We start from the raw sequence: 16506 nt of genomic DNA, 5'->3' as shown, positions 1-16506 counted from the left end.
AGAATATTTGCGGGCCGCCACGCAAATCCCTTTTGCCGGGGCGCCTTGGATCGGCTTGGATTTAAACCGGCCACTCTCGCCTCACACGGATCGGCGTAAGGCGGCTAAGTGTGGCCAGGATACAGGGGCCTTTGCAGATGGGATGCGGAAGAATAAAATCGCGGTAATATAGCCGTACGAGAACCTCTACTCATAAGAGGCTGTGTTGCGTATAATAATAGCGCTAATCTGTATTTACGTTGTGATCGAGACAGCTTTTGATAGCGGTGATGGCGCAAACTTCTACCCCCTTACAGTGCTAAGCGTATACTAGCAATTTCTTATCGTTGAAAATTCAGCGTTTATAAAGTAGCCTTATATCTTAAACTGCAGTCACGCATAACGGCAACATCAAGTATACTTAAGGCTCCCCGTTTTTTTATCAACAAACAAAATGCACTTAAACTGTCTCCAAGGTATATGGGAAAACGTGCACTCAAAGCAAACAGGAGGCTGCAACCGTTGTCTTATTTAAAAGAAGTTTGCACTCTGCTGGTTTAACGCTGTAATCACGCATAATAGCCAGAGTCAGCAAATCAGCTACCATCCCTCTTTTAATTGACACTGGAAAAACATAAAGCAGGTTATCCGATGCCTCAGAACAAAGTAAAGCAATGGTAACAATTTGGCAATGGACGTCATCATTTACCCCGACACTGCCACTCGAAGAGAACGCAGACGGACAAGGGACGACACAGAGGCGCGCTGGTGTCTATCGCCTGATTCTGTTTACGAAGGCTCGGAGCTCGAGCAATTCCGGTACTCATGGAAGTGCGGCATAAGTCACTCGCGAGCTTGCGAAGTCACCCCCACTAGCTTCGCTGTCACGTGCCAAATTTAAATGATTACTTGCACTGCTGTAATCTGGTCCCGTCGCCGCTATGCGCTATCTGCAATAAACCAGAAACGACCAACCATTTATTCTTCTCCTTCCAACGGTTCTCCTCTATACGACGAAGGTACTTAGAAGGCACATGTAATCATGCATCCTCCCACTGTCTGCTACACTGATTTTGTCATTCGGGGCGAAAGAACTGGGATTCTGCCACGGGGACCTTTGCCCTGCGTTACACTTACTCGTTCTAGAATCAGGCCGTGTGCCGGGTTAGATATCATTTGGCCCTGCTGAATCCCCTTGTAAAACCTACGCGCGCCTTGCCCACTGCTTCGTCTGTACCACATTCTCTTTTCGTTATTCTTACTTCCTAATTTTTATGCAATGGCGTTCTCTCTACCTTATTAAATTCACTATATAATTTCCTCACTTTTATTTCTCTAGTCATCTACTGCTAATCTATTCTAAAATTTAAATATTTTTATCCCCCCCGCCCCAAACTACATAGTTTCTTTCGGTAAGGCACCCATTTCCTGGCCCATCCCGCTGTGTGGGTATGAGCCATCTCACCGGTACCACCCCCACCAACACATTTGATAGTGTTACGTCCGGTGGGGAGCGGAGGGGGGGAGGGATTTATATAGACAAGAGCGTAGCCTGTAAAGACAGGAACAGGTGGGCACAGCGCGGAGAGAATCCCGGCTTGGCTGACTGACGACTGAGTGGTTCGGTCGAGAAGGAAGAAAAGAAATGGACTGAGGATATTAATCAGAGAGAGAACAACATTTATTGAAAGCCTGCAATTAGGAGTGAGCCCCGTAGGGGCGAGCATCTATATAAGACGCGGCCACGACGTCGTGTCGGCGTGCTCTTTCTGCCGCTGCCAGACCGCACGCCCCGAGTTCCGAGAGGCGTCCCGTGCCCGTGGGTGCGATCCTAGGCAGCTGGCGTTCGAACCCATCAGTGTTCAATGCAGGTGAACCCCCGCATTGAATCCTGGGTTGAATGCAGGGGGGTTCACCTGCATTCAACCCAGTCCGGGGGATGGGAATGTAGAGGGGGAGAATAGGATCGGGCAGAGAGAAGTAAAGAGAGGTGAAGAAAGGACGGGAGAGAAGTGGGGGGTTGCCATTTAGGTTGAGACCAGCGAACACGAGCACAGTTCCCAGGGCACAGTCTGGCGCCGTGCTGCGTCCGGCAGATGAAACTCTACAGGAGCGGTAAAGCGGGGAGGAGAGGCTGTGATGCGAAGTGCTGTACACGGTGGTCCCGAACCTTCGGAGTTTGCTAAGTGACGATTCAAGCAAAAAGACGGGCACTAGCGAGCGGGAGCTAACGCTCGACGGCCTAACGCAGCAGAGCGCCCATGGCAGAATTAAACGCCCAGGGCCGCGACGTGCAACCGGCGGAGAACCGCTGCAGCCGCGACAGATCGGACGCAAGACACGCCCGCACCCGCACGACGTCCGCAGCCGAACTCTTCTCTTCTTCTAGGGGAACTCTCCTCAGCTCCCGAGTGCGCTTTCTCTTCTTCAGCTCAGCCAAGCATGGGACGGAGTAAACGCTCACGCCAGCCACAGCAGCAGAAGTGGTGGAGCGTAACACTTACCCCGTCGCAGACGAAGCCCTCTGGACAAATCATTGTGCGGTACGGGAGTTGCAGCGTTGAAGACGCGCCACAACTTGTGTCGTCTTCGAGGATCGACCACTCGTGGTTAGCCGTGGCAGCACGTAATTAAAATCTACCACATGTTTAAAGGAGCACTGGCATAAAATTTCAAAGCTCAGATAACTATGTCAAAAGCTTCCTTTGTATACATGGAGATACCCCCTCGGCAGTTTAAATCGTAACCATTGAGTAGAAGATATTTTAAATCAATTTTAGTCCTTGCGCGCACGAAAAAGTTCATCCGCGCCATCGAGCAAGTTCATGACGTCATCTGCGCTTCGACCCAAACGGCCGACGTCAGGGCTCCCGTGACGTATTGAGGCGGCCGCGGTGCTGTTGGCGCGACTACTCAGTTTTGTGCATAACGCCACAGTTTTTGGGACTGACGTCACGTGAGCTGTGAGTGAGTGAGTGAAAGAACTTTATTGGGGGTCCGGCGATGACGCGAGCTCGTCGCGCACCCGGCTAATTCCACGTCGGGACCGGCAGGTCTAGCCCACCGGTCAGGTCACGGGCACGCCGGACTGCCAGGATTTGCTTGTCTACAGTCCCCCTCCTCCTTGCTGAACTTGGGGTGTGCGGACCCGCACTCCCAGAGCATGTGAGCTAGAGTAGAGGCCTGTCCGCAGGACGGGCAGGCGTCGTCGCGACATACGTCGGGCTAAACTTCGTGCAGAACTGCCAGACAAGGATATATGTGCCGGTCTGTAATAGTCTAAGGGAAACGGCTTGCGCCCTATTCAACTTGGGGTGAGGGGGTGGAAAGACCCTTGTAGACATGTAGAAGAATTTTGTGACCACGTCATAAGTAGAGGGAGCGTCCCTGTGGCCGTAAGGGGGAGGGGAGTGTGCTCTCCTTACAGAGGAAGCGCGGTGAGTGAGGTCATGCGCAGCCTCGTGAGCGGATTCAGTGAGGTTCGGGGGAGCAGCTGCGACAGATCCTACATGAGCGGGAAACCAGTCAATTGTATGATGCGTGAAAGCATCTGGACTCCAAACGCTAAGAAGGAGAGCAGCTTGCTCAGCAATGCGGCCATTATGAAAAGCCCTGACTGCCGTTTTGGAATCACCGTAGATCTGTCCCACGAACGTCTAGCAGGGCGAGGGCGATGGTGACTTGCTCGGCGATTTGGGGGTCTGAAGTGCGAATGGAAGCTGTTAGAAATCTTGCCGCTGGAGTCGACCACAGCGACGGCACAGGTTTTCCCATTGCTGTGCTCCGCGGCGTCAACGAAGCTTGCTCTAATGTTTTTTTGCTTGATCTGTTTGAGGATTGCTACTGCTCTCGCCTTGCGACTGCCCTCGTTGTTGACAGGATGTACGTTTCGGGGCACGGGGCCACTAGGAACTTCTCTCGAATGCACCTAGGGATCGGGGTACTGCTCCTCGAGGATCCTTAAGAAGGGGAACCTAGCTCTTCGTGGATGCGTTTCCTTGCTGCTGTGGTGTTCAAGCGAGCGAGCTGCGCGCGTTCTTGGGCTTCGGCAATCCCCTCGGCGGTTTGGTGTACCCCCAGCTTGAGGAGATCCTGTGTATTGGTCCTGATGGGTAATCCGAAAGCCCTTTTGACTGTTTTACGGATGAGAGCGTTGAGCTTGTTTCGTTCCGCTCTGAGCCAGTTGTGCATAGAAATCGTGTACGTGAAGTGGCACAGAACGAAGGCATTGACCAGCCTGAGGAGATTGTCCTCCCTCATGCCTCGGTGTCGGTTTGCAATTCTGTGAACCAGGTGGAAAGCGTTTTCCGTCTTTGCGATGATGTTGCGGAGAGCCGTTCCATTCCCGCCATTGAATTCGACAAACATGCCCAGGACCCGAATGACGTCTACCCTGGGTATCAGCCCCCCCGTCACCGGTGCGAAGAGTGATGTTACTTTCGGAGACTGGCTTCCAGTCTTTAGGTCTGCCTCCCTTCTCTTTTCTGTAAAGCAGAAGCTCCGATTTCGCGGGGGAGCACCGAAGTCCGGTGGGGCGGAGCTACTGCTCGGTCACATCGATCGCCTCCTGCATAGCTTCTTCAACTCTTCCCTCGCAGCCGCCGGAGCACCAAATGATGATGTCGTCGGCGTAGATGGTATGCTTGACGCCCTCGACTCGTGCCAACGTCTCCTAAAGGCCAATCATACAGATGTTAAACAGCATGGGGGAGATTACGGCGCCCTGAGGAGTGCCCCGTCCTCCGAGGGGTACATCGTCGAAGCAGAAGTCTACGGCTGGTTGGGCCGTTCTGGCATGTGCGCGCGCGCCCAGACCGGCATCGGCTGTGGTGCGACGGGAACAGTGGCGTCAAATGCGCCTTCCCATCATGGCGGCTGCCTCGGAGTTCGCTTCACCGAAACCGGAACTGACACGAATAAACGGAGCTGTAAGTAATTATTTATGCTGCGTTAGACAATCTGATGTATATTCTATGATTAGTGAGCTTGTAGGCCCTATAGAAGCGAGAAAAACGTAACAAAAATTGTGTGTCAGAACTCCTTTAACAACAAAGTTGCCGGCGTTATAGGCAAAACGTTTTTCGCAGATGCCACGTCGGCCGGACTCGCCTGGGGCGTAAGAGAGATCACGGTTACGTCTGTCATATCATGATTATAGCGGTCTTGTGACGCTAATGTGCGTAGGTGCGCAAGCGTATGCGGGGCTCTTCGGCAGGACCAAGTGTTTTAGTCATAGGCGCCTACTACGGGGGCTCGGGGGTGCAATATCCCGGATATCCCATCCGGGATATCCTTCGGTATATCCCGTGCTTGTACGGGCTGAGCCTCCCCCCTCCCTACTACCCGAAGTTCCATTACCAATGACATTAGCAGTTGAGGTTTCTTTTGTGTTGCCTGTACCTTTTCACTTAAAATCCCATTATGGCTAAAATGTTATTGCATCATTGTTGGCGCAGACGTGCCTGGTTTACTGTCATACTTTCCAATCATTCCTTCAAATCCTTACCATTAGGGCACAAGCGCACTAGAAGCACCAGCGGCGGTTGCGTCATCAGTATTTTTATTGGACGTTTCACGTGCTTGCTTGCACACGGGTCTCCAGCTTCTTTGCGCCGTCGGAGCGAGCTGCGGAAGAGTCAAAGGTCCGGCGCAGCTCTGTAGCGAATCCAGCCCGGTCTTTTATCGATTCATGGTTAAGGAGCCATGTTTTGGCTACTTCCGTGACAGAGAAATTTACATTTGGCAGTTTGGCGCTGTCATCCCACCGGTTAAACTCGCTGACTCGGTTGTAATGCCCAACCATTCCTCGACGTCATCACCGCGAAGCCCAGCGAAGAAGGTGGGGTCGCGCTGTGTCACGAAGCGTGGTGGGAAGGACCCGCAATGTTGGCTGGTTCCGCTGTCATCAGCATGGCCTCCTGCGGTAGGCGACGACCTTTGTTTTATTGCGATAGTATACTCGATGGCATAGACTACGTTACAGGTATAGGTTAACTCCAGTTTCGCGAAGGAACGCAAGGAGGGAGCATTCAGGTCCCCATATCCATTGGTGGATATGGGGAGCTGAACAGAGCTCCAGGGGTGCACTCAGAGGGGGGTAGACGACAGGATCGAGTCGCACGCGCCGCCACTTAAGAAGCAGAACAGCCGTTTATTGAGAGAGAGAAAGCTCTTTATTACAGAATAAAGCCGAGAGTTTTGCCGGAATCGTAACACCGACATGCTACTCGGCGGGGGAATGCTTCTTCTGCCCTATAGATAACAGGGCAGAAGAAGGAGAAGAGAAGTAAAAAAAAAAATTACACCATCTCCCCGAAGGGAACTATGTGGTGATGCAAAGCAGAATTGTTGGCGTCCATTCAGCTCATCGGACGGTGCAGCGTGTCGCAACCGAAGCAGCAACTAAGGAAGCGGCGCGCGTACCGGGTTTATTATATAGAGCAGATGGAGTGGAGAGGAGGAGATGAGAGAGGAGACGCGCATACGCGCTTATCGCGCAGCTGGCGTAGGGTTGCCACCTGCCCGGTTTCGGACCGGCCCGAACGGTTTTTTAATCAGCGGGCCGGTTGCCGGTCCATACTTGAAGCCGACCGTCATTGGCCGGTTTTTTGGCCATCGTGCCGTAATTATGTCTGTTTTGGCATTTTATAAGCGTCAATTCAACAACTAAGACGACAAACATGTGTCGACTAGCTGCGCAAAGACACGCGAGCAGAGAAAATACACGTGTGCACGTGCTGCCCGAGACGGAGGGGGACCTAAAGGAGGAACAAAACAACGAAATGCTGCAGCAATTGCGATTACCTTGCAGTGAAGCACATACAGAGCAATAACAAAGCTCTCAATCACTTTCAGTACAAACGTTGTGTTGATTTCTCTCTAAGAAAACGCTACAATATGTCAAAAACATGGCGTATTTTTTTCAACACAAATTAAACATTCTATATACCCTCTCCCCAACTTCTATATCTCCCAAAACATTCTATATCTCCCCTCTTCCCCAACTAGGCTACCAAGCCCCCCGTATCGTTAATAAAGTTTCATTCATTCATTCATATACCACGCCCCCCCCCCCCCCCCCCTCTTCCCGAAGGGCCCATTTTTTTTTCGGAGAAAGGTGGCAGGCGTGTTGCCTTTATGTTGAGTGATCTGGTGTTTAGTAGCGCCAGAGGGAATTCCGCGTCCGGGTCCACACCGGTAGCAAAGGCACGCAAGTACTGTTGTGTTACGGTAAGTAGGCGGTGGTTCTCGAGGCGCCGAAACTCGTCCCTCATGTTGTTCTTGTCGATGTTGTCGTCTCTGTGCTAGAATCGGTAGTCTCCGTCAGCGTTGGTGAGGTAAAGGTTGTTGACGTTGGTGCACCGGCTGAGAGCAACGTAGACGCCCTCGTCTTCGCAGCTTTGTCTTCTTCTCCTTCTTCAGTGGTTCCCCTACGGGAAGATGACGACGGTGGTTGAACGCGAAGCTATCTCGTGATAGATTCTTTGGTTGGCCAATCCCTAGCGGCATCCTGCCAAAATCATCATCAGAAGCGATGCGGACGGGGCGAGAGCAACGTACACGCCCTCCTCTTGTAAATATTGTAAATATTTACAAGAGGAGGGCGTGAACACGCTCGTAAATATTGTAAATAAATCGTTCGATCATGCACCATGGTTTGTGTCGTGCCGCGGTGTAACAATATTCGCAGGATTTAAAGTTTACCCCTGCACAACGACAGCCGTGTCGTCCTTTGGAGGTGCCAAAATAGAGCCATAAATCTAACTGCGTGCTAGCATTCAAGAGGGACAATCAAACGCAACCAGAGGCCAGACAACAAATGTGCAACCATATTTGTTGGCTGTGGCTTTGCTCGGTGACCGCCCATAGCACAGGCTAGTCCCTGTGACGTAACACGGCCAGTGGCGCAGAGCAGGTAGTGAGTCGCCACTGTTTCACCTGTTTTCCCTTATTACCGTCAGTTAATTGTTTGAAGTTCGCGCTCGAATTGCCATGATTGTTACCTTGACTCGTGCCAGTGTTTCAAAGCTAAGGCGGCGTGCCACTGAGACAGAATTTACTTTAAGAACAAAAAATAGCGCATTTAGATGGTGTTACAAACGATGTAGTGTCTGGCATCCTCCGGTAAACTTTTGTACCTTCCAAAATTTTCGGCTACAAACGCATTCTTGTAGGCCGCCTTTAATATGGTCCTGGCATAAGCTTCGGGAGCAATAACAGCGGAACTCACTTTTATCGCCGACTTATAACTGTATGAATCTGTGGGTTGGCACTCACCACAAATTGCCTCGACCTAAATTTATTTTCCGCCCAGTACGTACACCTCGCGATGTCTATGCCGTCCTGTGACTAGCGTAGCCGAAGTTTCAGACTGCCTCCTTTTGACGACGCGATCACCTGTGCCAGTCTTCAGATATACCTGTTATTCCACCCCATGCGGCCGGTTAACATGACTGGGACGTCGCTGAACTCACTCACTCTACTTACGAATCTTGTTCGCTTTCTTCATTTCATGTCCGTTTCAAAGTTTCCGTTTTGAGACAGCCCCAATTGGCTGAAAACATTCAACCGGGTGTAATGCTGCACAAGGAAGGAAAGCTGTCGATTTGTCTGGATATTTTTGGTCAGAGGCCTCGGAAGTGCAACGACGTCACGGTTGAAATGTAGCGAAATGGGGAATTTTCGAAGCAGAAACAAGTCGAAATTTCGCTGACATCTTGAAAGGCAGCGTAGTAGACGCAACACGACAGAAATAAGGCGACATGACGACGCTCTACTCACAACTAATTTGATTGAAAGCGCAACACATACACAAGTACTGCGACCGAACCCACGTGTCCTCATATCACGCCATAGTGCTTATGTATGCGTTGCGGTTTAAATAAAGTTAGTTGTGAGCACAGCGTCGTCCTGAAGTCTTCTTTCTCTCATTTTGAGTCTACTACGCTGCCGTTCAAGATGTTTAACCAATACGAACTTGCTGAAATGTCGATCCTTTTTCCGAACTCCGCCCCTGGAAATCGTACTGTACGCGGGCCTCATGCAGTCCTTCGCCAGCTCTCGCCCATCTCATCACATTGCCTCGCAAACTGTCTTCCTTTTGTGATAAAACAATGCGGAAAAAGAACACTCTTTGTTTGTCGGTAAATTAGCGAGGATGACTAGATGGTTTTATTCTTATCAAGCTTATTTGACTATGCATGTTCCTCATTTTTGTGGACAGACCGCTACTATATCTTAGAGGTCGCAGTATCCAAACCGCACTGCTTCATAATAAAGAGCAGTATCTATCTCAGTTGATCATCCCTGATATCCTAGAGGATTTTTTGTTTATCATGCATCGTCTCGCGAAAACTAGTTGCCCATTACAAACACGTTTCTTGCAGACTGAAAGTATGCTTCACCGCAGAAAGACCACTATTGAGGAAAAGCTGCAACATGGCTTTGAGGGGAAGTATGCCTGGCCGGAACATAATCTTGGTGTCATACCTCGGCCAAGTTGAACCAGCTCACTCAAACTCACTCACATTTTTTCTTTTTTTGGAATCACAGCTTACTCAAATTCAGACTCTTGCTGAGCGATTCATCTACGCTCACTCAAACTCAATCTCACAGCGAGCGCATGACTCAGAACTCCCTCGGGCTCAGAACTGAAAATAGACTCAGAACTAAAAATGGACTCAGAACTCAAATGGATTCGGTACTCACTCGGGATCAGAACTCGAATAAACTTAGAACGCACTCGGGCTCATATCTCAAATTGACTCAGATAGACTCAGAACTCAAATGGACTCGAAATTCAAAATGTATTCCAAAATTCATGGAGTCAAAAATTCACGCGGGTTCACAAATCAAACGGGCTCAAAGTTGCGTGCTCTGTTCGTTGCGTTTAGTATGAAGGGATCTCGTAACTCCAGTGAGGGCGCGCCAATTTTCGCTCCAGAATTAATAAAGCTATACTTGCTAGGCCATGATGGCTAGCGTCGCTTACAAGCAAATATATGTATTGAATACCAAACCATTGATGTGGAGTGCGTGTTCATGACAGAGAGGATTCAGGCTCGAAGGTGTGCCGGGGGAGAAACAAAGTAAATTGAGCAAGGTGACGACCGCTCAGTTCATTTACATCGAAGCTGCTCATGGCTGGGTTCCCCTGCATCCTCGTTCTGCATCCTCAAAATACGTCTTGCGGCAAAACCAAGTGTTTCCAAGAGTCTCTGAAGCGGGAGGCGCTCGTGGGTGTGCCTTGGTTTTTGCTTGCGCGCTTTCTTGCTCATAGGCGGTTGATGCCGAAAAACGGCCTCCGCCGGGCTTTAGCTCCGTCGGATGAGCACGTGAGAGGAAATTATAAAAACGGCGTCCCCTGTTTTGCATTCCCCTTCTTCTATATCGTCGGAATAAGGGGGGTGGGCGTATAGTTGGGATTCTAGGACGCTGAGGACGCCGAACATACCCGAGTACGCGGAACACTTGCCGTCCTCCGATTCTACCCTACAAACGGCTGTTTCTGCCCCTTCATTACAGACCATTTACGAGATTCAATGATGGCGAGGACCGGCTAGTCGCAGCACCATTTCATTTGTTTAAAATTCTTTGTCCCCTCAGCTTTGTTGGCGATCCGCCTTCACAGAGTGAACAAATCGTGATTTTTTAAATACGGCTGGTTTGCTGCGTTTGCGTGGTTCTGGCGGCTGCACAAGCTTTGCGTGTATAGTGTGGCGCAGGCCCCGCGGCATCGCTGCATGCAGTAAAAGTGTGCGCCGTGTTACTGTGGTAGGTTGAACGCGTCCAACGCAACACGGACTCTTGCCTGAATTTCTAGTCATACTTTCGGGAATTCCATGGTTATGTGTTTTATTTTTAGCAACGCCATGTCTTCAGGCTGCACGCCCAGTACTGGCACGCGCCGTCAACGCGCCGTCAACGCGCCGTCACCTGTGTTTTCGTGGCCGTTGCTCCCTCTGTGCTTCGCTTGAATTTTGATGATATACGAAAACATTTTACAGCGAACATACGTCTAATCTCCCAGGTTATCGCGGTGGTGTGGACGGCGCTTTGCTCGGGACCTCAGTATCTCCGCTAGCTCGCTCGCGCGTCCGTCCGTCCGTCCTCTCGTGCATCCGTGCATGCTTGCTTCCTTGCATTCCGCTATGCACTACAGTTCCACATTTCAAATTTCACTTCTCCTTTGTCGTCGTATTTTGGAGGCCGAGCACAGTCCGGACTTCCAGACGCCGGGGACGTCGAAAATCGGCAACTGCGTGGGACGTGTGTACTCTCTGCTTAAAGGTGCCGTGCCCCGATTCTCCACCACGAGCTGATGCGTCTAAAGCCCCCGGTTTGAGACCACCTACCGATATTGAATGGCGTCGAGGAACGGCTAGTCGCAGCACGACTTCCGCCAATAGTGCGCGCCTTTGTTCAACATTGTGTCACCTCAGCTTCGCTGGTCATCCACTTTCACACGGTGGAATGGCTTTTTTTTCCGACGCATAGTTATTTTGTTAGGGCTGGTCTTTCTCCGTCGCACTTGTGGCATTATTAAGGCTAAAGCCTCGTATGTTTGATTGGGAGGTTTACCTCGAATAACCTGATACAAATAACTCGAAGCGAATAATACCTCGGATAACTCGGAACGAATGATGCAAACACCCAAGTGATTGATTATTTATTGAGAGTAATAATTAGTAAGGTGGAATTAAGGTTACTAGAATAAATTAGGATACATTAGGGTAGGAGTAAGGTGAATCAGAGTGAATTACCATAGATTAAAAAAATTACGGTTTGACTAAGGAGGGTTATCCTGGATTATGACGAATGAAGATTGCATGAGCGAGAGAGATAGAAAAAGTTCATTACGAAAGAGCTGTCGCCGTTGTCCTCCCAAGCCGGAGAAGAACCTCTCTGGCGCGGAAGCTCGAACACTGAGACAAATACAGACACTCCCCCAAACAATTCCCGGCCATTTAAAATGTTCCCTCCGATAGGGGGATGGCGTCACGCTAACCACTAGGTGGGTCCACATGTAGTCGAGGGGAAAAGAGGCAAAACAGGTTTGGATACGGCAAATTTAATTGGCAATGAAGTTGGGCTTCATGAAGTGGAGCTAAACTTCATTAGCAATTAAGTTTACAAGAGGTATTTAGAACATTGGATTGGGAACAGGTGGGCGCAAGAGTTAATGGGGAATACCTCAGTAGCTGCTGATTTGCTGTGACGTTGCCTCGCTAAGTACTTCGGGGGACGAATCGCACAGCATGATTACCGCACTGGACAAGCAGAGTGAATCGCGGGCTTGAAAATTAATATGCAGAAAACTAAAGTGGTGCTGAATAACCTCGGCAGGGCACAGCGGTTTGACATAGGTGGTGGTAAGCGAATATATCTATTAGGCCAAGTAGTGACCCCGGATCCCAACCATGAGGCAGATATAATTATAAGGGTAAGGATGGGGTGGAGTGCATTCGGCAGGCATTCTCAGATAATGAATGGCAGCCTACCATTGTCCCTGAAGAAGAAAGTATGTGACAGCTGGAGTCTAACCGGTACTCAACTACGGGGCAGAAACTTGGAGGCTAACTAAGAGGGTTCAACTTAAATTGAAGACGATTCAGCGAGCAATGGAACGGAAGATGATAGATGTCACATTAGGGGACAAGAAGAGAGCGGAGTGGGTCAGGGAACAAACGCGTGTTAAGGTCATATTAGTAGAAATTAAGAAGAAGAAATAGACTTGGGCAGGGTATGTAATGCGAAGGCAAGATAACCGTAGGTCATTAAGGGTAAAAGAGTGGATCCCTAGAGAAGGAAAGCGTGCCAGGGAGCGGCAGAAAGTTAGGTGAGCAGATGAGATCAAGAAGTTTGCGTGGATAAATTGGTCGTGGTTAGCACAGGAAAGGGATAATTGGAGATTAATGAGAGAGGCCTTTGCCCTGCAGTGGGTGTAGATATGATTATGATGATGATGATGATGAATTTGGGCTGGTGCCGACGCGCGCGAGATGATGCGACTCGTAGGAGCGGGTCATGAGAGAGGCCTTTGCCCTGCAGTGGGTGTAGATATGATGATGATGATGATGATGATGATGAATTTGGGCTGGTGCCGACGCGCGCGAGATGATGCGACTCGTAGGAGCGGGTCAGGAAGGCGGCTGGCGCTGAACATCGGGGACGGGGCCCCTCGTTCTGGGGTCGGGGTGCACGGGGTGCGCTTGCCCTGCTGGCGCGGGAAGGTAGGGACCCTCGCTCCGGGGCGTGGTGGTGTCCACGCACGCCGCAGGGCCGTGGGCCGAACTTAAGGTGCTGCTGCAGGCTCGCTGGTCTACGTCGGTGAGGTACGAGGGAGGCAGCGATGCCGTCGTTTCAATCACAGCCGGGATGCGGGAGAGCGCTCTCGGATGGGGCCTTACTCGGATGGCTCCTACGGAGGGAGCCATCAGAGTAAGGCTCTCTCTCCACCCGCTGATGACTCTCTCCATCCGATGACTCCGAGGAGCACAAGAGTCTGGAGCCCTGGAAGGAGGGCCACACTAAACTTTTTTACACCCTTTTTGGCCCAAAAGGGTGTAAGAATCTTGTCCCATGGCTAACACCCTTAAAAGGTGTTTTGGCAAAAAGGGTGTATGGATAAAAAAAGGGTGTTGAGCTCAACACTCTTTAAAAAGGGCGTTGAGGATTCTTAACACCCTAAAAAAAGGGTGTTGAGCATCCTCACACCCTTTTTTTAAGGTGATGGCATGCGCAGTGGCAATTTGAATCGGCGGAGCGCGCAGCATTTAACATAAACAGTCAATACACACAAGTTACACTTGGAACACAAATGAATTGAGGAAAACCAACGGGATACAAGCGGTACACGGAGTGCATACTTACTTAGTAATACATGTGCTGTTCTTGCTTTTATATGCAGCAGAAAAAAGCCCCCCAGATCGAGTCGGTGGGCTTGTCGCAAAAAAAAACATATTTTCGCGCTAATTTTGAAAGTATGGATTTTACTTTTAGGCTATACAAATCAAGACGCGGATTTGCAAATACTTTTTGATCACGGGGTAGTTTTTGTGTTCCATAACTTATAGAATTTTATTAAATACCAAACAAATCTTCCCCGCCACCTCAACACCCTTCGAAAAGGGTGTTCATTTTTTCAACACCCTTTCCCCAGAAGGGTGTAAAGCTACAAATTACGGTGTACGAAACTAAGAAAAAGGGCGTAAAGATAAAAGGGTGTAAGAAAAAGGGTGTAAGAAAAGACCGCCAAATAAGAAAATAGGTGAAGAGACCTCCAACTTTGGAGGCATTTTGTACCTGTTTACACGGGTGGACTGAACATATTCTACAAGGGGTGGAGGTGGTTTGTACCTCACGATGTTTAAAGCAATGTGAATTTGCATAATTTATTACCAGTGAAGCTCTAAGCTTGAACTAGTTTCAGTAGCGTTAGCAAAAAAATAAAAGAAAAAGAACTGCGGCACCTGTAAAGGGTGCACCACCGCAGACAGGATATTATAACAGTGAAGTCGGCTTTCGAGCTTGTTAGAGTGTGAGCACAAGGAGTGTATGCGTATGCCCACCTCTTACTATACCATTTCAAAGGTACTAGTATTTTTTGTATTCTAAAAGGCAAGAAAATTGGTGCAGCTTGCAATAGTGGTGCAAGGCTGGAGAAACAGCATAGCTGGGGGCCTATCTAGCTTGTTTCCCCCTTGGATCCCTTGGCAATGCGAGTGGGGGGGGGGGAACACTGGAACAGCCTTGCAAAATCCGGTTAAACTTGGCCTCACCACTCAGCGGTCATCCTAGCTTAGCAAGAACATTGCAAAGCCTAGCAAAACATAACAAAACTTAGCAACACAGGAAGAAACTAGGTAGACCCCCAGATCCGCTGTTCTTTTTTTGCAATTGAACACCTATTTCACACCGTTTCAACACCCTACAGAAAGCCAAGTGTGTTGCAGTCGGTAAACACCCTTTTCGCCACACGACTCCAGTTTTTTTTTTAATTTTGAAGGTTCAAATCGGTGTTTCACGTGCCAAAGCCAAACTTGGGGCATGACATGCACCGCATATGGAAACAAGCGATCATTGCACACGAGCAATTATTTTTTTTTGCGTTTGAAAATTTCTTGCGAGTAGAAAAGTATATGAGGGGATGTCTTCTTCTTTACAGTGCTATTATGCATCCAAGCATGGCCTTATTCAATGAACGACTGAACACCTTTTCCACACACTTTCAACACCCTAAGAAAAACCAAGGGTGTTGAAGTTTATCAACACCCTTTTTTCACACAAAAAGGGTGTAGAGCTAGGAAAGGGTGTTGAAATTCAAGAAAAAGGGTGTAAAGGCCTCCCAACACACTTTTTCCACTTATGCTACACCCTTTTTGGCTAAAAGGGTGTAAAAAAGTTTAGTATGGTGCACCTATTTTTTTGAAGGAGGGATTTAGATGGATTAAGGACGGAAAAATAGCGTGTCGAAGTGTGTTTAAAAGGGGCCTTTGATAATAAGTCGCCAGGCTTTCGACATCCAATCACGGGAGAATACTTAAGTGTCGCTAAAAATTTCTAGATGTTGTGACGTTGCGGGCTTATACTTCAGAGTCGACGGCGCGTAGACGTCTCATTCGGGCCTGTGCTCGCATGCAATAATGATTATTGGTAACTTAGTACGGAAGGTTGCATCGTAGTTGAAGTTTCGTAATCAGGCTGAAAGATGTTTCACTTGTTTCAAATGTTTCACTTTTATTTGCCCACTCATACGGGTTCCTTGAGAACACCAATTTGGGAGTTGGAGCTTTCTGCAGCCCCTATAGTAGTTGCGGATTCGGACTGTCTCAAACGAAGATGTATCTGCTCAGGATCAATTGAAACAAACAAACAAAAAAACTCATAAAACCTGAAAAGGCTGACAGGAAACAATACATACCATTCATTTATTGAAAGTGTCCCCAAGTTAGCAAAACTAAAACCACCCTAAAAATACTGTGAAACGCGTGGAACAGGCGAGAAAGCCGTTATGAAACGTGAACAAAATGGAAAAAAAATCATCTCTTTCCTAAACGAAAAGGTAAAACACGCGAAGTTTGATGTTGAGCACGTAATGCACAATGACGATTGAGACCTTCATCGTTTGCTGGCCTCCACTTCCGCTTGACGAACTTCGGGATCCGCATGACGCTTACGATCACGCTCGCGATTGCGCTGACGAACGCATGGCTGCATAACCTCCAGCTTTTCGGCCGAACGAACCACCCGTGGCCTACCCGTAGTCCTGCGAATGTGAATTCAGGTAATCATAATCAGAGCCCCTTAAGGTGATCTTTACTCTGTGAAGTTAGCATACGCTCTTCAGCCTAACGAATCACCTGTGGCTTATCCGTAGAGCGAACGTGAGTTCAGGTCATCCCCACCAGAGCTCGTTAAATGTGGCTTTACTGTACAGCGTTTAGCACACAGCTCTTCGACGGAACGAATCCGCGTGGCCTACTCATAGAACTGCGAACGTGAATTCAGGTCATCATCATCATCACC

This window comes from Haemaphysalis longicornis, unplaced genomic scaffold (genome assembly GCF_048455015.1).
Source record: "Haemaphysalis longicornis isolate Haplotype H1 unplaced genomic scaffold, Haemaphysalis longicornis Haplotype H1 scaffold_2, whole genome shotgun sequence".
Taxonomy (NCBI): Eukaryota; Metazoa; Arthropoda; class Arachnida; order Ixodida; family Ixodidae; genus Haemaphysalis; species Haemaphysalis longicornis.
This window is presented reverse-complemented; position numbering follows the sequence as displayed.